The following is a 15,482-nucleotide window of genomic DNA, read 5'->3' as shown; positions in this document are numbered from 1 at the left end:
TGTGATATATAATATGACCAGTAGATAAGTCTAAAGCATCTGTCCTAAGCAAAACACAATAAGAGACATATAGACATTTTTGGAATATATAACCAAGCATTCTATACAGTTTCTCAGAAAAACATGGAAAAAGAAATGAGGCTGAGAGTATGCTACTTGGTCAGGTTACTTAGGTGACCTGGAGGGAGGGAGGCTGACTACAGTTTATATAGGTATTAAAGGGAAAAGTGGCCATTGTAGGTCAGAAATGTTAAAAAAATTAGTATAGATCTATATTATTACTTTAAATGGCTTCGTCTTTTCCAAACTTATGAATAAACCATAACTTATAAACTAACATATTATTGGACATTTAAATTATTTCTAATATTTTACTACTATAAACAACACTGAAATGAACACCATTGTAATTTCTTTCACTCACTACTATTTCCTTAGGAAAAAATTCCCTGAAGATTGGCTGGATCAGAGTATGTACACATTTAATGATTCAATGTTTTGTTAAGTGTTACCAAAAAATACTACAGAATATGATTAATGTTTTATCTTTCCACTTGCAGTATGTGACAGTACATTCTTTCCATATGATGGAACAATGATGAAAATTTGCTATTTAAATTTTATCAGCAAAGAAGTGAAAAACGGTATCTCTTGTCATTTGAATTTTATATTTTTAATTACTACCTAAGGTGAGCATTTCACATATTTATTACATGATTATATTCTGAATTGCCCATTCTTTTCTTTTTTTTTGGTGGTACCAGGGGCATTCGACCACTGGGCCACATTCCCAGCTCTATTTTGTATTTTATTAGAGATGGGGTCTCACTGAGTTGCTTAGCACCTCACTTTTGCAGAGGCTGGCTTTGAACTTTTAATCCTCCTGCCTCTGCTCCCCAAGCCGCTATGATTACAGGCATGCACAACCATGCCCAACTCTATTCTTTTCTTTTATAAATAGTTTTCTCCTAAGTTTGTTATTCATCTTATACATTTTTTGTGAGTGATGTTATATGGTCTTTAACTGACAATATCAGAAGAGGTCCTAAAATTAAGAATTGTCACCCAGTTTTCTTTCTTCTACCTTTCTTTAGGTGAGAGAAAACTATCACAAAGCAACAGAAGACAGGCCAAATAAAGAACCTCAAACATCCTAAGTTTCAGTAAATTTTTTTCAAAAGCACTTAATGTATTTTTGGAGTGGATGGAAATATATTAATCTGCCCTGAGTAACAAAAATTTGGTTCAACTATACTTTACACAATTTTGTATCAACAAAGATTCATATTAGAACAATGCAGAGATTTGAGTTACACTCAGTATTAAATAAGTGTTCTGCTTCAGATAAAATAACTAAGTAGTCTCTTTTCATATATTTATAGAATTAAAGCATTATGAGGTGTCCTAAATTTAGTTCCAGGCCAGAAGATGGATGACCAAAACAATACTGCTCCACATTCCTTAGCTTATGTTGAACCCTCCAGGGGTAGACCATGGAGGCATCATCAAATTATGCTTATAGGGGCTAGGGCTGGGGATCAGTAGTAGAGTGCTTGCCTTGAACATGTGAGGCCCTGGGTTCAATCCACAGTACCACATAAAAATAAACAAATAAAATAAAGGTATTTTAAAGAAAGGCTAGGTAGTTTTACAAAATTATACTTATAACCCAAAGAAATAACAAGTATTTCTCCTTTTAGACCATCCCTCTACCCCAAAACTTTACCAAGATTCTTGTTGTCCACCCTCTCTATCCATAGTCAATATAGATTCAATGTAAGAAATTTGTTTTCTTTTCTCCAAATTTTCATTACAATATAATCTGACTTCTATATCTGTTGAACATTTTTCCAACTGCTACCTAGTAATGTTGCTGGTGGTTTAGTGAATAGATCCCAGGACAAATCCTTTCTTTCTGGCTAGCACTTGTTATGACTCAATAAATATTTTTTTTTTATTTCATAAGACCTCTTGATCTCTAGAATTTTCAATTTATAATATAAATACAATAATTGAGGTTTAAAAAACAAGTAATTAAAATAGGCAAATGATCTGGATAGACACTTTTTAAAAGAAGAATATACTAATGGCCAAAAACAATATGAAAAAACACTCAAGATCATTAGCTCTCAGGGAAACGCAAAAAAAAAAAAAAAAAAAAAAAAACTACAGTGAATTATTATCTCACACAAGTTAGAATGGCTTTTATAAATAAAATAACAAATGATAGTGAGGATATATCATTTGTGTACTGCTGATGGCAATGTAAATTACTATAGCCATTATAGAGAACTATATGATGATTCCTCAAAAAACTAAAAAGATCTGTTATATGATTTGGTTATTCCACTTCTAGGTACATATCCAAAGGAAATGAAATCAGCAGATACCCACATGCCCATGTTTATCATGGCAATATTCATAGTAAGTAAGACATGGCAACAGTCTAGGTGCCGTTCAACAGATAAATGAATAAAAAATTATATTAACAATACACACACACACACACACACACACATACACACAGTATGGAGTATAATTCAGGCATAAAACAATGAAATTTTATCATTTCCAGAAACATGGATGAATTAGATTTCATTATGTTAAATGAAATTAGCTGTACATTGAGATACAAGTGCCACATATTATTTTTCTTTTTTAGAAACTTAAAAGAAAAAAAATGGACTTGAAAGTAATATAGTGTTTATTGGGGATTGGGGAATGTGTGTGTGGCATGGCTGAATGGGATTAATGCATTTAATGCATGCTGTATACATATATGGAAATATCACACTAAATTACATTTATATGTACAATTAATATGTGTTAGTAAATGAAATAAAAAAATTAACATTAAAAAAGAAAATCTCTTGGAATAAAAATCACACTGCTGGATTAATATTTCTTCAAACTTACACCTTACTACATAGCATTTGTTTTGTTGGGTCTTATAAAGTTATTCAACCACTACTAACTATATTTGTGTTGATACTTAATAATACAAACTAAATAAACCTAAACAGAACATGTGAAAAGACCTTATTTCCAAAACTGTTTAGAAAATCAAACAACAATTTATCTAAACTAGGGAAATTTTGTGATGCTCTCCAATGTGCTACTTAGAGATTACTCCTTTACTACAAATTGCAAAAAGTCAGAATTCACTTCCTTAAAGCTTTATCATCTATACAGATGTTATAAAATAGCTATCTTCTTTCTCTAGCCTTCAGCCAATTAAATACAGCTGTACTCTTTTCAAAAAAGAATTTCAATTAATTGGCAACCTGCTGACACAGTTATTATGCTATAAAAATCCAATTCTTCCAATATTTAAAAGTATATTATAATTATTGAAATGCTTTATTTTGCACCCTAAAGTCAGTAAAAAAATAAATAAAAGAAAAAATAAGGATGGACTCCAAGATGGCCGCGAATAGAGTGCATCACACCCCATGTGCCGCACCACTGCGCAGGTGAATAACGAGTTAGAATGACAAAAAACTATCTTGTTAGGAACTTACAGCAAAATGGGGGTGCACTGAAACCTAGAGGAAGGATTTCCAGCACCGAGGTCCGGTAATTGAGTCTCAAACACGAGCCAACTGTGCGACCAGAGATCCGGGCTGACTGATCTGTGCGGCCCGCCCAGCAGCTACAGACAGCGGGGCACCGCCGAGAAGTGACCAGCAAGCAGGGAGAAACGTTGCTGCGGATTCTGTGGAATACTGCCGGCTGAGCCCTCACTGAGCCCCGGGCTGAGTTCGGATTTCAGACAGGGAAGGAAGCGGTACAGTTCTATCCCCCACAACGGAAACTCCACCAAGGAAACCAGCGGCCACCATCTTGGAGAGCTGAAGTAACCACCGCCACTCTCCAACAGATCGCAACAATAAAACAGGTGTGTGTTACTCAGTTCATCTCCCATACAGCAGGGAATTCGCATCAAATCTCTCCTAGGCTTTCCGAGGGAGGGATTATCAGAGCAAGCCTGCATAAAGACGCGGGGAAAACTAGAGACACCTGACCTTCAACTCCCCCTCCCATCAGCGGCGAAAATGAAACCTGTCTTGCCAGCGCTGGGGGAGGGGCAAGCGGAAAAAATCAAAACAATAGAGTGCCAGGGTTCCCTATAGCCACCCTCCACACCCAACAAACGGCAGGCCCAGAGTACAGTTTGAACTGCCGAGAGGCATCACTCAGGGGAAATCTGGTCTAGCAGGAGAAACCAGAACTAGCAGGAGAAACCAGGGGACTAGAGGCCAGGCCCTCACGACTGGGAGGCTAGAGATCGCCCGCCCGCCAGCCACCGGGAGCTGAAACCAACCAGAGACAGTCCAGTCCCACCCCCCCCCCATTCGGACACCCCGGCAAGGAGCCTGGGGCCTGCCATAGCAGAGAGGTGACGTCACTGGAGCTCGGCCATCGGAATTCCTTCCCAGCGGAATCCACTTTAGCAGGCATAGTCTACCAACACAAAGGAGAGACAACAGAGATATACAAAACCAAAACAAATCTATAGAAGAGAGCAGAAACACAGCAATCAAATAGAGCTGGAAAGTTACGTGAACATCATGAAAAAACAAGGGAAAAAAGGAGTACAAACAATGCAGGACAACTTAATTCTACAGGAGGACCTAGAAGCATCAGAAACAGGGATAGGGAAAGAACTCAAGGCATACCTAACTCAGATGGAAAGGAATATTAGAAAAGACATGAGACTGCAAGTCCAAGCAATAAAAGTATATTTTGAAAATGAATTAAACAAACAAATTCAAATGGCAAAGAACAAGCTTTACCAGGAGATAGAGATCTTAAAAAAAATCAAACAGTAATCCTAGAAATGCAGGAAAATATAAACCAAATTAAAAACTCAAACGAGAATATTACAAATAGACTAGATCAAGTAGAAGTCAGAACATCAGATAATGAAGACAAAGTTTATCAACTTGAAAAGAATATAGTCAACACAGGAAAGATGCTTAAATCCCACGAGCAATCTATTTAAGAAATATGGGATGTCATAAAAAAACCAAATTTGAGAGTCATCGGGATAGAAGAAGGCATAGAGATTCAAACCAAAGGAATGGAAAACATATTAAAAGAAATAATTCTAGAAAACTTCCCAGAGATGAAAGATGGAATGGATTGCCAAATCCTGGAAGCCTACAGGACCCCAAACATTCTAAACCGTAATAGACCAACTCCAAGACATATAATTATGAAGATAGCCAACATACAGAAGAAGGAGAGAATATTAAAAGCTATGAGAGAAAGGAGGCAGATTACATTCAGGGGTAAACCAATTAGGTTAATGACTGATTTTTCATCACAGACTTTGAAAGCGAGAAGATCCTGGAACAATGTATTTCAAACGCTGAAAAATAATGGATTCCAACCAAGAATACTGTATCCACCAAAATTAAGCTTCAGATTTGACAATGAAATTAAAATCTTTCATGATAAACAACAGCTAAAAGAATTCTCAGCCAGAAAACCAGCACTGCAAATCATTTTGAGCAAAATACTACAAGAAGAGGAATTGAAAAAATAGTGCCCAAAAGTAACAGCAGGAGGTATCTCAGTAAAGGGGGAGGAAAATAACCAAAAAGTAAAAACTAGCCAAACTAAAATAAATAAATAAATAAACATGACTGGAAGTACAAATCATATTTCAATTGTAACCTTACATGTTAATGGCCTAAACTCACCAATCAAGAGACATAGGCTAGTAACCTGGATCAAAAAACAAATCCAACAATATGCTGCCTTCAGGAGACTCATATGATAGGAAAAGACATACACAGGCTGAAGGTAAAAGGTTGCGAAAAATCATACCACTCACATGGCCCTCGGAAACAAGCAGGAGTGGCCATACTTATATCTAATAAAATCAACTTCAAACCTAAGTTAATCAAAAGGGATAAAGAAGGACACTATATACTGTTAAAAGGAACCATCCACCAATAAGACATAACAATTATCAATTTGTATGCACCAAACAATGGAGCTGCAACATTCATTAAAAAAACTCTCCTCAAGTTCAAGAGTCAAGTAAACTACAACACAATAATTATGGGTGACTTCAACACACCGCTCTCTCCATTAGACAGATCCTCTAGACAAAAGCTGAATAAAGAAACTATAGAACTTAATAGCACAATCAATAACCTAGATTTAACCGACATATATAGAATATATCAACCATTATCAAGTGGATACACGTTCTTCTCAGCAGCACATGGATCCTACTCAAAGATAGACCCTATATTATGCCATAGGGCAACTCTTAGTAAATATAAAGGCATGGAGATAATACCATGCATCATATCTGATCAAAATGGAATGAAACTGGAAATCAATGATAAAAGAAAGAAGGAAAAATCCTACATCACATGGAAAATGAACAATATGTTACTGAATGATCAATGGGTTACAGAAGACATAAAGGAGGAGATAAAAAAATTCTTAGAGACAAATGACAATACAGACACAACATACCGGAATCTATGGGATACAATGAAAGCAGTTTTAAGAGGGAAATACATTTCTTGGAGTTCTTTCCTCAAAAAAAGAAAAAAACAACAAATAAATGAACTCACACTACACCTCAAAATCCTAGAAAAGGAAGAGCAAAACAATAGCAAATGTAGTAGAAGACAAGAAATAATTAAAATTAGAGCAGAAATCAACGAAATTGAAACAAAAAAAAAAAACATTGAAAAAATTGATAAAACTAAAAGTTGGTTCTTTGAAAAAATAAATAAGTTCGATATGCCCTTAGCCATGCTAATGAAGAGAAAAAGAGAGAGAACTCAAATTACTAACATACGGGATGAAAAAGGCAATATCACAACAGACACTACAGAAATACAGAAGATAATTAGAAAGTATTTTGAAACCCTATATTCCAATAAAATAGAAGTTAGTGAAGATATCGATAAATTTCTTAAGTCATACGATCTGCCCAGATTGAGTCAGGAAGACACACACAATTTAAACATACCAATAACAAAGGAGGAAATTGAAGAAGCCATCAAAAGACTACCAACCAAAAAAGTCCTGGACTGGATGGGTATACAGCGGAGTTTTACAAAACCTTCAAAGAAGAATTAATACCAATACTTTTCAAGCTATTTCAAGAAATAGAAAAAGAAGGAGCTCTTCCAAATTCGTTTTATGAGGCCAACATCACCCTGATCCCGAAACCAGACAAAGACACTTCAAAGAAAGAAAACTACAGACCAATATCTCTAATGAACTTGGATGCAAAAATTCTCAATAAAATCCTGGTGAATCGAATACAAAAGCATATCAAAAAAATTGTGCACCATGATCAAGTAGGATTCATCCCTGGGATGCAAGGCTGGTTCAATATACGGAAATCAATAAATGCTATTCACCACATCAATAGACTTAAAGACAAGAACTATATGATCATCTCGATAGATGCAGAAAAAGCATTTGACAAAGTACAGCATCCCTTTATGTTCAAAACACTAGAAAAACTAGGGATAACAGGAACTTACCTCAACATTGTAAAAGCTATATATGCTAAACCTCAGGCTAGCATCATCCTAAATGGAGAAAAACTGAAGGCATTCCCTCTAAAATCTGGAACAAGACAGGGATGCCCTCTATCACCACTTCTATTCAATTTAGTTCTTGAAATACTAGCCAGAGCAATTAGACAGACAAAAGAAATTAAAGGCATAAAAATAGGAAAAGAAGAACTTAAATTATCGCTATTTGTGGATGACATGATAATATATTTAACAGACCCAAAAGGGTCTACAAAGAAACTGCTAGAGTTAATAAATGAATTCAGCAAAGTGGCAGGATATAAAATCAACACACATAAATCAAAGGCATTCCTGTATATCAGCAACAAAACTTCTGAAATGGAAATGAGGAAAACCACTCCATTCACAATATCCTCAAAGAAAATAAGATACTTGGGAATCAACCTAACAAAAGAGGTGAAAGATTTTTACAATGAAAACTACAGACCCCTAAAGAGAGAGATAGAAGAAGATCTTAGAAGATGGAAAAATGTACCCTGTTCATGGATAGGCAGAACTAACATCATCAAAATGGCGATATTACCCAAAGTTCTCTACAGGTTTAATGCGATGCCAATCAAAATCCAAACGGCATTTCTTGTAGAAATAGATAAAGCAATCATGAAATTCATATGGAAAAACAAAAGAACCAGAATAGCAAAAGCAATTCTAAGCAGGAGTGTGAACCTGGAGGTATAGCGATACCAGAGTTCAAACTGTACTCCAAAGCAATAGTAACAAAAACAGCATGGTACTGGTACCAAAACAGGCAGGTGGACCAATGGTACAGAATAGAGGACACAGAAACCAATCCACAAAATTACAACTTTCTTATATTTGATAAAGGGGCTAAAAGCATGCAATGGAGGAAGGATAGCATCCTCAATAAATGGTGCTGTGAAAACTGGAAATCCATATGCAATAAAATGAAACTGAATCCCTTTCTCTCACCATGCACAAAAGTTAACTCAAAATGGATCAAGGAGCTAGATATCAAATCAGAGACACTGCGTCTGATAGAAGAAAAAGTTGGCTACGATCTACATACTGTGGGGTTGGGCTCCAAATTCCTTAATAGGACGCCCATAGCCCAAGAGTTAATAACAAGAATAAACAAATGGGACTTACTTAAACTAAAAAGTTTTTTCTCAGCAAGAGAAACAATAAGAGAGGTAAATAGAGAGCCTACATCCTGGGAACAAATTTTTACTCCTCACACTTCATATAGAGCCCTGATATCCAGAATATACAAAGAACTCAAAAAATTAGACAATAAGATAACAAATAACCCAATCAACAAATGGGCCAAGGACCTGAACAGACACTTCTCAGAGGAGGACATACAATCAACAAGTACATGAAAAAATGCTCACCATCTCTAGCAGTCAGAGAAATGCAAATCAAAACCACCCTAAGATACCATCTCACTCCAGTAAGATTGGCAGCCATTATGAAGTCAAACAACAATAAGTGTTGGTGAGGATGTGGGGAAAAGGGTACACTTGTACATTGCTGGTGGGACTGCAAATTGGTGAGGCCAATTTGGAAAGCATTATGGAGATTCCTGGGAAAGCTTGGAATGGATCCACCATTTGACCCAGCTATCACCCTTCTCGGACTATTCCCTAAGGATCTTAAAAGAGCGTACTATAGGGATACTGCCACATCAATGATCATAGCAGCACAATTCACAATAGCTAGACTGTGGAACCAACCTAGATGCCCTTCAATAGATGAATGGATAAAAAAATGTGGCATCTATACACAATGGAGTATTACGCAGCACTAAAAAATGACAAAATCATAGAATTTGCAGGGAAATGGATGGCATTAGAGCAGATTATGCTAAGCGCAGCTAGCCAATCCTTAAAAAACAGATGCCAAATGTCTTCTTTGATATAAAGAGAGCAACTAAGAACAGAACAGGGAGGAAGAGCATGAGGAAAAGATTAACATTAAACAAAGACGAGTGGGGGGAGAGAAAGGGAGAGAGAAGGGAAAGCATATGGAAATGGCAGGAGACCCTCAATGTTACACAAAATTACATATAAGAGGTTGTGAGGGGAAACGGGGGGGGGGAACAAGAGAGAGAATTGAACAACAGCAGATGAGGTAGAGAGGGAAGATGGGAGGGGAGGGGGGATAGTAGTGGATAGGAAAGGTAGCAGAATACAACAGTCACTAATATGCCATTATGTAAAAATGTGAGTGTGTAACCGATGTGATTCTGCAATTTGTATTTGGGGTAAAAATGGGAGTTCATAACCCAATTGAGTCAAATGTATGAAAGATGATATATCATGAGCTTTGTATTGTTGTGAACAACCGATAAAAAAATAAAATAAAATATAAATTGATACACAAAAGTGATTTATTTATTCTTACGAACTGTTTTTTAAATCTGTCCTTTAATTCTAAGTCTGATTAATTTTATTAAAAGCTGAAGTATACCTGAATAATTATAAGCAATGGAACTTATTCTCAAAGTCCTTGTTTTTTTAGTTGCATTAAAGAGACTCTTTTGCTTAAGGAATGATAAGCTGCTATGAGTTAATAACAATTTCAGAAGTTCTAATATTGTGACATTTTACCCAAAGTTGCAAAAGTGGTGGTGATAGTTTACAAAACAACAACAACAACAACAAAAATACAAGAAATGTCTCTACTTTCCTCAAATTTCATTTCTCACTGGATACTGTGCAAATGTTTTAAATAAGTACGATTTGGTGTGCCATTCATCTCCTTTAATTTATGGTGTTTTCTTAAATTTCTACAAGCAATTTTTAAAAATTAATTTCCTATCCAAAAGTTCATTTTCAGAAACCATGGTGCCAGTGGGAGTGACACACATGTGTAAAAAGCTGCTGGGGAGGCTGTTTCAAGGAGGATCACAAGTTGGAGGTCAGCATGGGCAATTCAGCAAGGCTCTGTCTCAATATATATATATATATATATATATATATATATATATATATATATATATAATGAAAAGCCTAATTAAAATATGTTCCATGTTTGTATAATTATATCAAAATGAATTCTACTGTCATGTAACTTAAAAGAACCAATAAAAATATAATAAATAATTAAATAAATAAAAAGGCTGGGGATGTTGCTCCATGGTAGACCACCCCCAGTACTGCAATAAAATAAATAAACTGAAATAAAATATAATAAAATACCCAGCAAAAATATAATTGACCTGTCTCTGTATTCCCTAGTAGCACCCTGAAAACTAGAGGAGGTTGTAAGGAAAGCATTCTATCCTGAAAATAGTTTTTGAATTCTTATCTTTTCATTTCACTGGTGCTATCAATTAGATACATATAGAAATGGTGGTCTAGGGCTCTGGAAAAGATCCTATCAACACTGTATTTTATAGACTTTTGTTCAGGTAACAGATTAGGTAAAATATTGGTTTTTTGGAGGAGTGGATAAAAATTTTAAATGACCTTGAGAGAGATTCACGGTATAGGAATAATAAAAGCTGTAAAGTGTTTACTAGGTTATAAATGCAGAGCTATTGATTTAGGTAAGAAAATACAAGAAAGGACCAGAATGGTTACATAATATCCATGAAAATGGGGGATTTTTTTCCCCATGAAGCAACACAGGACAGAGTGAGTTAATACTATTTTAGACATCTTTAGTATCATGACATTTTACCTGTAATTCCAAGTTAAAATATTATTTTAGTGATTATTATATGCCCAAGTGTATGCTGGGTTTGACCTGAAAATACCTTGTTTAAGCTTTATAAAGTTCCATGGGTGAGGCAGGTAATGGTCCCATTTTATAGATATGGAAAGTGAATATTAAAGGAATTAGGTAACTTGCATAATGTCACACAATAAATGTCGAAATTTGGAGTCAATATCAAGTCTATTATCCTTCAAATCTGTACTTATATTTCTTACAACGGCTAATTCTTGTAAATACTCTTTGAGTTATCTTCAAGTATGCTGATACTAAATTGCTTTTCAGTTTCTTTTCCCTGGATTTAAGGGCTATTTGTTGCTGCTAACTACAGAAAGGCAGAGAACAATAAAAATGTATGAATTTGGCGAGCCAAAATAAATCTTCAATAGTAACAGATTACCACACATTTAATTGGAGTATAAGTTAACTAAGTCATTTATCATACCCTGGGTATGATGGATATGAACTGGGGACTATCCTTTACACAGAAGACTATCCCTTACTTCACATATGAGGTTCAGGTAGATTCAGAGAGACACTGCTAAACAAGATGGGATTCTTAACTGTAGTATATAGAGCCTCTTTGTCTCCAGTTTGTAATATATATATATATATTTACTTCTGCTTCCCTTGGCCTTATCTAGATGTGAGTATGGACAAGGAAGAAACTTTTTTTGGTAGTAGAAAATAGTAGAAAGTTGATATAATACAGCATTTAAGAACATGGACTCTAGCCAGGCTGCAAGTTTAAAGCCTGGTTTTGCCACTTACTAGCTGTGTGAGCTCAGGCCAATTACTTAAACTCTCAATACTTCAGTTTCCTCATGTTAAACAGAGAAAATAATGGTATCTACTTAATAGGGCTATACTAAGGATTACATTAGTAATAATATGTATATACCTTGCATACAGTAAACATAATTACTATTGATAAAATTAAATTTTCAGATTTTAAAAAGGGGGAAAGAACAGGCCTGGGTCTAATTCTTATAAATAATTGGAGATTAATGGTTAATTAAATGGAATATATTACTCAGCAATCAAAAGAACAATGTATGCATATAAGTACAACTTGGGTGGACCTCAAGATTATTATACTGCACAAAATCAGATAGATCTGAAGAGTTTACATGGTGTATAATTCCATTCCATTTATATAACCATCTGTATGATTTTGTCATTTAAACAATGAGAACAAGTTGGTGGTTGTTAGGAATTATAGACAGGAGCAGGATAGGTTACTCAAAGGGAATTTCTTTGTGGGAATGAGATTATTCTAATATTGATTGTAACAGTAGTTACAAGAATCTATATGTGTAATGCAGTTGCTTACACACACACACACACACACACACACACACACAATAATGCATATAAAATCCAGTTTGATCTGAATAAAGCTTATAGATTGTACCAGTCTTAATTTCCTGGTCCTAGTATTGGTCTATAGCCATATAAGATGTTACCATTATGGGAAGTTGAGTGAAGGGTACACAGGACATTCCTGTAATATTTTTGCAACTTTCTATGGATCTATGATTCTCTCAAAAAGGTTAAGAAAAGTAGTGATAAAGGATGTTTTTACCTAAAGGTAATTCTGGACTAGCTTATGTAGTTGGTCAAAAGCAACCTTAACTAGAACATTAGTAACTTAGGAAAACTTTTAGTAGTTGTGCTGCAGAAAGTTTTCTAAAGTTGATACATTTAGAGAATACTATATATTCACTTCTTAGAAATTCCCCTTATGTTCCCTATGTTTCTCAATCCAGGCTGTTGTATCATATTCATCTGAATAAAAATTCAAGGAGTAAATAATTTTCAATAATCAAAGAAATAGCCACAACTCCAGTGCATGCACTGGAAAGAATATCTGGAAGTTATAGTGAAATTTGGATAAAACAATGCAGGATTCTAAGTTAATGCTTGCTTCCATCCATCTCAGGCGGGGCTCATATTCCAAGTATTCAAACCCAGATGATCTGATTTAAGGCTATTGCAGACAATAATAGAAGCAAAGAATGATCCCTTAGACAAATAGCTCCAGAACACAGAAGAGGAGCAAAGTAAAAGGGAAATGACACCAGCATATCATCTTCATTTTCTGAGAGCATCCAGAGACTACTTCAATATGAGGAGAGAGATAAGCAACAAGTAGCCTTAGAGATGTTAGCCCTTCATTTGAGCAGAAATTAACTATATCATCCTCACAAAACATCTCTGACTCAAGAAATTTCATATAATCTTGACCTTACAGTTCATTCCAAAGATTGCAATGGTGAAGGATGAGGAAAGAAAGAACACCATTAACTTAAGGGAGAAAAGGCCTCCAGCAGAAGACATGACAATTTGGAGAGAGATAATATATGAGACAAATATGAACCAAAGCTTCTGAGATGTGAAAGTTCATTTCCTCCCACCTTTTTACCTATAACACACAGTTAACCCTATCCAAAGATAAACAAATAAACAACAAAAAAGCAATTCCTAAACACAGGTGATTTAAAAACGAGAAAATTGCATAAGTAAAAGGCAGACAAGGGGGAAAATTGAGAAACAGTCTTCTCAAAGATATTCATAAGCCATTTAACACACACAATTGAAAACTCTACTAAATAATATAAGAAATACTTGATTAAAATGGAAAGATAAACCTTACTCTTGGATGAGAAGATTGGATAATATAAAATTCCTGATTCTCTGTAAATTTAACTATACATTCAAATAAATCCTAATCATAAATATTAATGGGTTTTGATAGGTGGGGGTAAACTTTAAAAAAAAGATGAAACTCAGGTTCATTTTGGGGAAACATCAGGTAAAAATATCCAAGAAAATACAAAAAAATGCTAGTTTTATGAATAACAATTATTACCAGATAGTAAAAGGTCTGTGAGAAATTAATATTTTAAAAGATTTATACTGGTACAAAAATAACACCTCTGAAGAGCAAAGTCCATAAATAGATCCTAAACTATAAGGAAATGAATTGGGTAAGAAAGAAAGCTATTAAATTCATTGATGTTTAATATTCAATGAATATCATTGAAACAACCATTAGTTGTGTTAAGAGAGAAAAGGTGGTATAGTTATCTTAATTTTTACATCTAAATTATTCAATAAAGATTAAATTGTTAAACAAAAAATATAATATTACTAGAAAAACATGAGCAAAAATAATTTTAATACCTAAAATCCAAAATGAGAAAAAAGATGTTACTATATAAAAATTAGAACTCTCCTGCATGGAAAAAAAATATGAAAAAAAGAAAAATATATGCAACATTTTTTCTTTCTCAAAAACAGTGCTTATAATTACTAATAGAAGAGGAAAATACCTATTGCCTAAATACTCATAAGAAAAAGATAAAATAAGTTATCGTATATTCTTTTAAGGTATATTAAAAACAATGAAGTGTTATGAAAAGGGTCTTTAAATATTATATATATATATATATATATATATATATATATATATATATATATATATATATATAAAATAGAAAAACAAATGGTATAGAACAGTCCCATGAACTGAAGTTTTCTGGAAAAGCTGCTTATGTATTAAAGATTCTACAGAGAGCTTGACCTTGGCTAAGTAGAACATCATGATAGTGGACAGAAAGAATGTTGTAGATGGAGAGCCAGAATAATCTTGGGCTTTCTTAACTCTGTAATAGGCATTTATCTTAACTTTTGTATCAGCCCTAATATTCTCCTGGGTATTATGTAAACTTCTTGGAATGTATCACTAAGCTTAGCAGACCTATAGCCTCCACCAACACTAAAGCTGAGAATGCTATAGCATCTAAAATCTATGGAAGAGATTTTCCTGTTTTTCTGTAGCCTGCCTACCTGATGCTCCCACCAATGTAATTGGTGAATGTATTGATTTGCTACTTTTTTTTTTCTTCTATGACTATGAAAGTTCACATAATGTCTTCCACAGTGTAATATTTCATCAGGATAACTTGATTGCATGTTCAGGGCAATGATTACTAATATTTGGTTCAGAATAAACTATGTTCTTATTTCCTTAAAATAGTTATACTTTTACATTGACAGCAGTTACCATGCTAATAAAGATATTGAAAGATATTTTTCATGTAAAGTGTGATTAAATTCAATGTAAAGTTGCTTCAAATTATTTTATGCCTCTCAGTATATGTTCCAAATTTCTATGCATTTTATATAAGAAATTTTATAGTAAGAAGAAACTGTAATAAA

This window comes from Marmota flaviventris, chromosome X (assembly GCF_047511675.1).
Source record: "Marmota flaviventris isolate mMarFla1 chromosome X, mMarFla1.hap1, whole genome shotgun sequence".
NCBI classification, from domain to species: Eukaryota; Metazoa; Chordata; class Mammalia; order Rodentia; family Sciuridae; genus Marmota; species Marmota flaviventris.
This window is presented reverse-complemented; position numbering follows the sequence as displayed.